Genomic DNA, 7,642 nt, shown 5'->3' with positions numbered 1-7,642 from the left:
AAAAAAGTTTATGTAGCATCAGTTACCCATTACAACTGCTGTCTGAGACCACTGTTTCTCAGAGAACAGTGACTATGAGATCTGTCATCAGGGAATTGCCACAACAGAGACGTGATGTGCCAGACTTGCCTCTGAAGTATTCTTGGCTGCTTACTCCGGTCTCAAGTGCTGGTCTCATTTGAGTCCTAGCTAACTCAAGAGCTAAGAGCTATGAAGGTACTTTCCACTTCACTCTGATGACATGGTAGTGAGAGGGAATATTCCTCAGGGAGAGGTGGAATCTGCAGTTCATGGGTGGACATTTATTGCTTTTGGTTTATTGCAGGTAGGAGTTCCTGCCCACGCTCCCATCAAGCACGCAGAAACCGTGGCAGAGGAGGGTATTCTTGTAGAAAATGCTGTTGCTTTTGAGTTCTTATAAAAAGGTTTCTGTGATAAGAGATGTGCTAAAAAGGATGTTACTGGTCTATTGTATGAAAAGAAGCTTGTTCTGGAGTCATCCTTGAACAGGCTGCAGATTTTGATAATGCCTATATTTTTTTTAACCAGAATTATGTGCATGCAGTCAGTGACTTTACTAGGGAGCCAGGTGCTTTTCCTGGGCTTCACAAGCACAAGGTGATCAGATGCCCTGCAGAACATATCTTTTTTCTTTTTGTCCCTTTGCTTTGTCCTGTGCATATTGTTTTTAAACTAACTGAGGAAATGGAAAAGGTGCATAAAATTTCTCATTGACTTCATATGTGTGGTTTAAAATTGTTGATGTGTTAATAGTCATGTGTGTTTTTAAATTTCTTTAACCACCACTTCGAAGCTTGAGCCTGTGGATATCAGTGTTGAATTGGGCTGGTAGTAGCTTTGTGAGGAGCAGTTTCCTCTGGCTTGTTTACCTGTGGACACAGAGAAAAGCTAGGTTGAGCAGATAGGCACTGCATGGTACTTAGCAGTCACTTGACAACCTGGTGCAGAAGAAAATCTCAGGTTGGCCCTCCTTGTTTTTCAATTAGTTAAATTTCATTTGCTTCATAAAATGTAGTCCTTATAATTTTGGGGCAGATAACTACTGCATCTGCTTAGGTGCCTTGGAGAAGTGTTTCTCAATGGCCCAGACTTATCTCAGCAGAGAGCTGGAGGTGTTTGCAACTTGTTGAGTGAACTACTCGTGTTCTGTGTGCTCACAGGGCTTCTGTGCAGCACCATGAGAGTCTTGTACTGAGCATGAGACAAAGGACAGCTGCTGATAAACATGTGCCTGAGGCCAGCTCAACAGGCAAGAGGTTTCTGGTAAGGCCTTAAATACTCACTGGCCATTAGGTATAGAAGTTGGATTTTATGATCAGGTCCCTAATTTTGTTTTATTGCATTAGGAAAGACTAAAAGGTTGTTATGAATTTTCTGACCTCTTTCATGGCATTCATAAAAATCTAAATTAATCACATTTTAAGCCTCCAAGACTCACATTTGCAGTGTTTTGATCCATCTTTATTTTTCTAGCCATAGGGAATTTTTGGTCCAAGGGTCCCAAGAGAACCCCAGACATGCAAAAATTTTCAAAACAGATATGAATATTGCTGAAAGCTGAAAGGCAAGTTGAGAATTGGAATGCTCTAGATGCTTGTTCTATCTCTGATGGATTAGTAGATAGACTGGAGAGGTTATTTGTATTAATGCTTCTATAACACTCATTTCCCTGCCTGTAAAATGACCTCTCAGGCTGCTATTCAAATCAAGGTCCAGAATTTTGGAAGCTAACAAGAATGTTTGCAAAACATGTTATAGTTTACAGGCAGCATCCTCCCCCTCCCCCTCCATTTCACAAAACAGGAACCACTTCAGTACTGCTAATACCCGCTAGGAACCCAGTGAGTTCAGCTCCAGAAAGGTTTGAATAATTCAGTGCCATTTGCTATGTGAACACAGACTGTGACTGTGGAAGGTCTGATCCATAAGCAGCCTTGGCTGTTCCTCCTCTTCCCCTTACAAAATTGCCACATTTGGATAAACTTGCTGCATTCATGATGAGAGTGAAAGCAGCCAGGCAGCATGAGGTGAACCTCTGTGGCCAGTGGTACTTTATTAGGATCTGCTCACCAATATAGTTTCCAGCAAATTGCCCTCTTCCACTGGTTTCCTGGAGATACTGTAGGTATATGCAACACGTGAGTGATTTAGAAGTTGAAACCATATTATTAGGCTTTTTATTAAATTAATTTGTGGTTTGCCCGTGACAAATGCATGCTTTCCTCACTTCAGAGGAGACTGCATGCAGTGTGTGCAGCCAGAGACATTGCAGCAGAAACCAGGCCACCACCCACCAAAGAGCAGTGACAAACTCACTGGGACATGGTCTCAGTGAATTGCAGAACAATTACTTTATTTCTCACTTGTTCGCTGGGATTGTGTAGGTTTTGTTGCACAATCAGCACTGACAGGGATGTTGCTGAGGTTTGAAGCTTTTTCTTTCAGAGGCTGTTCTTTACTTTAGGAAGCAAATACCTAGCACAGGAGCCAGCTTGGAGTGCATTGCCAGCTGTGCAAAGAGGGCTTGGGGATGATCAGTCCCTCAGGCCACCTCACTGCTGGGCTTGTTGGTGGCTCCCACATGGCAACATCTGCTTCTCAAGCTGATCTGGTGTGGCCCAGCCTGGCTCTTCTATATGGCATTTTCTTCTATCCTGTGCAAGCTGCTGGGACACTTAAAATACCAAATATGGGGTCCTGAAAGGAAGAAAATATTGAGAAAGCTATTTCCACAGTTAACAAACATGAGACTCTCATTACGTGTTCTGCCTCCCTCTCTACTCCACATCCACCTGCATGTAGAAACAAAGGGAGAAACTGGGTGGGAAAAAAGCACCATTAAGACCACAAGAACCATCTGCACTCAGACATGTTATGCATGTGCATGCCAATTTTTTGTATATACATTTGGAGGAAGGATTACAGGGAATGTGCAGCTGTGGGCAGTGAGGGCCTAAGAAGCATTTGTGATACCTAGTTTTCATTTAGTGCATGCCTTTGGGTTTGTGAGTGTACCTAGCCAAAACCACTACCCTCTTACCATGCTCTCTTAACTGCCAACACTGAAACAAGATCCAGATGGTGACTGAGGTTTCACTGTTTTTAAAAATAAGAAGTCCCTTTCCACATTGAAAGTTATCTCATTTGGGGGACAGTTGTGAAATCCAGCTTTAACTTTTCTTTCTTTTTTGATTTTCAGAAAATATGTACATAGAGTCTGCAGGACAAGGCCAGTGTTGTCTCCCTGCATCCTCACCTATAAAGGTAGCTAGCTTTGTACCTGACAGCTTTATCATTTAAAGCAAACCTATTTTGTTCATTGGCCTTGGAGGTAAAATCAAAACCCTACTGATTTCACATAGATGTTTACTGACAGTCCTGTGACCAAAAAATTCAGAAAACACTACTTTTCAGTATGAAAAAAATCCAAGCAAATCACAGAACCCACAGAAAGCTAAAAGAATTAAAGGAAGGAAATAGTAGGAAATAGTCCAAAAAATTTTGCCTGGTACAAGCAGCTTTTTCAAAATTATCATTTTAAGGAGATAGAAAACCTTTAAAGCATTTTTTTCTTCTGTATGACCTTGTTGTCTTTGCTGCCTATGTGAAACATGCAGGATTAAGAAGACCTCATTACTGAGAGAGGATCATTTACTAGCTGCAAAGTGAAATAATTAGTTAAATTTGGGCATTATTCTAAGTAAAACACATGTACCTTTGCACAGAAAAAAAGCAATATTTTCATCATTAAAGTTGGTTTCAGGAAAAGTGTTTCACATTATTTATGCCAATTCAGAGGAGAGCCCAGATTTCTGAATCACAACTTTTCAACATCCACTTTGAGTTACATGCATACCTGTGCATGATTGCTGTGCATGTCTGCAACAGTTGGACTCCATGACCTTAAAGATCTTTTCCAACCTGCATAATTTTATGATCCTGTAACAAAGCCAATTTGAGGTGCAAGGAAGAATAAGCATTGCCTAATTGCAGCACCTCACCATTTAGGGCTTTAATTCTGATTGTGCATTTTTGAGGCATAACAGCTTCCATGCAACCAGGAACGAGCAGTTTGCTGGATAATCAGGAGGTGAATCCTTGAACTGGTCCCTTTCTCGGAAACATATTATTACTAAGAAAAAAAATGCAAAATCTTTCCAAGTTTGTTTCACAGAGTTTTAATCAAAACAGCACTCATTCTTCATCACAGTTACCTTGGTGAGTTGAGATGGCAGTAACTCTGCAAAAAATAGATGTCAAAATATAGGCCATAAGAAACTTAGGTGAGCATTATCTTTCTGTACATATGCTAAAGCTATGAGTGGGATTTTAAAAGTACATTGATCACAGAGCGAAAAGAAAAAAATTGCTATTGATTTCCAGTGGGATTTACACCTCTAAGTCATTTAGAGAGAGATTTTGAAGATGTATTTAAGTAGGTAAACATCTAACAGGATTGAGAGGAACAGGGAGGTTATAGGCTCAAGGGCTCTTTGGCAGTTCCTGCCCTGTTATCCAGCCCAACCCTTTCCTGATGTAATCAACAGCAAGTTGGGGCACTCATGTAAAGGAGACCAAGAAACCAAAGAGAAGGGACAAGGGAAGCAGAGGAAAGAAAGGACCCAGCTAAAACACCCAAGAAGTACCCACTCTATCCTCTTTGTTACGCATACTGCATCATCTTCTTGTACAGAAATGAAGGACAGTGACACAAAGGGAAAATATTTCCATATTATCATTACCATTCTAGGGAATCATAGTTTCCTTTGAGAGTTTTCATTTCATGTGCACATTCCTACCATCTTCAAATAGAACTCCGTTATAAGTCTCAATTTATTGTGTAAAATGGTACTTAATTCTAGTTGAGGCATACATTTTTAAATCTACCTATAAAACTTATTGTATATAGAGTTAAATTTTTTTTGCACCTGAGCTTCAAGTTAAGGTTTAGCAGGCTTCTGTCCTGTGCCCTACAGAAAAACAAGAAAAATACTCTTTCCAATGCTGTATTTGATACTGTGCATAAATTCCATATGACTTAAACTGTGACTGAAGTAACATTTGCAAACAGAATATGAGTCTATTTCCTAACACAAGACTCCTAATATACTCATTGATACCTCTTACTAAAGCTCTAGTCTGCAAACCCCTCAGACATATGGATATATTAATGTCCAATTTTTCTTTAGTTTAATTGTAACACTGAGACCTAATGTTTCAAAACAATTAACACCTTTATCAGAGAAGAAGACTGTATTACAAGAAAGTCTTTTTGTTTGCTGAAAATAAAATGATGAAAACGTTTCCTGACTTAACCCAAGATATCTCCTTGTTTTATCTCCTTTGCCATGTTATGATTTGTCATGTTATGACATTTTTTGTGTGCTTTTCATTCTTCTTGAGATAAGCCACATGGCTTCCAACTTCCCTTTCCCTCCTCAGCAATTTCTCCTCCACCTAAGGTCATTGCCCAAGAGGGGACTCCAATTTTTAAGCCTGGATGGAGAATTGCAGAAAGCTTAATTTAGGTTTTGAAATAAGTATAGGGCTCAGTTTGTAGCCATGCTAAAAAGCTTAGTCTACACCTACTACTTACTGAATCACTGGGAAAAAATCCAACATGAAAATCATCTTATTTGAAGTATTGTTTTCTTACTTTCATCTTATTTTGTAATCTGGGTTATGACTGTAAAAAACAGAAGTATGTATAACATTTCAGTGAGGAAGCCTTGAAAGCACAGTCACATCACGGTTTTTTATTTCAAATGAGCAATTCAGTGTGGCTTTAGAGAAGAAAATACAAGAGAACACTCTTTGGGCACCAAAAAAATTCAAGGTTAGGGTCCAAAAATATAGCATCAGCCTTGTCAGCTTACCAAATCCAGAATCTGGAGTGGCACAGCTGTATCCTTTAAACAAAATTGTTAGTATTAATTACTAAGAATTATTATAACAGAAAAGCAGGGCAGAAAAGGACTACTTTAGTCTCTCTCACTGTTCCAAGGCAGGAATAAGTATACCTGTGAGATTTTTCTCATGTCAAACCCCAATATTTCTTGCACTAATTTAAGCCATTGCTCTTATCCACCATATTTGGAGAGAGCCTCTTCCTCTCTGAAACAGTCTCTATATTCTTGAAAACTGTGATAAATGTGGGAAAGGGAGAAAAGGAATTTTCATCCCTGATCTGGGCAAGTTTTTTAGAAATCTTTTATTTGTAGGTTGTGTTCTTTACTAAGGAGAACATGTTATTCTCCTCTGGATGTTCTCCAAGTGTGCCACATTGCTCTCAAAGTATAATATCCAAAATCAGTCACAGTGCTCCAGCTGAGGCTTGATCAATGATGGGTGAAAAAAGGATCTTTCCATGTGTTTTGCAATCTAAATTTCTGCCTGTATCTCCCACTCTTATGAGATTCAGGGGGACTGCTGGAAACAGCATAGCTATGATTTATAACTAGTTTACTCCCAAGACCCTTTACTGAAAAAATGCTACCTTACCAATTATTTTTCATACTCTATTGGGGAGGAATAACCAACTAACAAATGCATTGCATCTTATTTGTCTTTATTGAATCTTGCCCAGTATTTTTAAATCCATTTTTCCAGATATTTAAATTCTAAATAACCCTCGTGAGCATTTGCAAGCTTTCCCACCTGGAGTCACCTTCAAATTTAAGTCCCACTTCTACTGTCTAAGTCAACAACTAAATGAAACATTATTAAAGCAGCAGGATGTTTCTAATGTTTCACCCCAGCTAAAAGGCCCATTTCAGTGTCAGGGAAGGGAAAGTGGCCTGGCACATTCACAGGCTGTTATTTATTTCTTTGCAATTCCCAGCACTGCTTAGCCAGCCTTTTTATGTGTGCTCCTTCTAGGAACTGGCATCAGGGTGGCCTATCTACAGTGACTACAATCCTCTGCTTTTCCCATCCTATCCCATTTGCCTTTTTATAGAACTTCACCCAAATTCAAAAGGAACTTGTATTCTAACACAACTTTAGTCAATTTTTAATATTCTAGGCCAAGCTGATTTCAAAGTATCTAACACAGGTTTAAAGCACTTAGATCTTTGCTTATTGCTGGAGATCAGTCCTTCAACTAGTCATTGCTGTTACAACACATTTCAAAATTATGCAAAAGCCATACACCATACATGACATTTGATATTTGACTTTTGTAAGCAAACACTTGTTTTACTTTTTCAAAAAGTGCACAAAATACTGGTGGGCCTTTACGCTTTCACATTTTAAATGTTCAGCAATTTATTAGTGAGTGAAGGGCACAACATTGGGTTGTTCAACAGCACTCCTGAATTGTGATCAACCTCTCCTTGCAAGAATCAAGCTTCTGAATGAGCTGAACACTATTCTGAAAGCAGAAACAGAGCTGTTTATTCCCAAATCTATGGAGTATTGATGAGAGCAGAGATTTGTTTATCTATAGCTTGTCCTCTTCCCATATTTAGTGATCAGCATATAACAGTTGCACTACCACTCAGATTTTTGGCTTTATGAGATGCCTGATGCCTGCAACAATTCCACCACTGCTTTTTATTCCAGTCACGAGAGAAAAGGAGATGAGAGGTGTTAGCAAGAGTCAAAGATAACACCGGAATTT

This window comes from Passer domesticus, chromosome 1 (assembly GCF_036417665.1).
Source record: "Passer domesticus isolate bPasDom1 chromosome 1, bPasDom1.hap1, whole genome shotgun sequence".
Taxonomy (NCBI): domain Eukaryota; kingdom Metazoa; phylum Chordata; class Aves; order Passeriformes; family Passeridae; genus Passer; species Passer domesticus.
The sequence above is the reverse complement of the archived record's forward strand: the minus strand, read 5'-3'. Positions refer to the sequence as shown.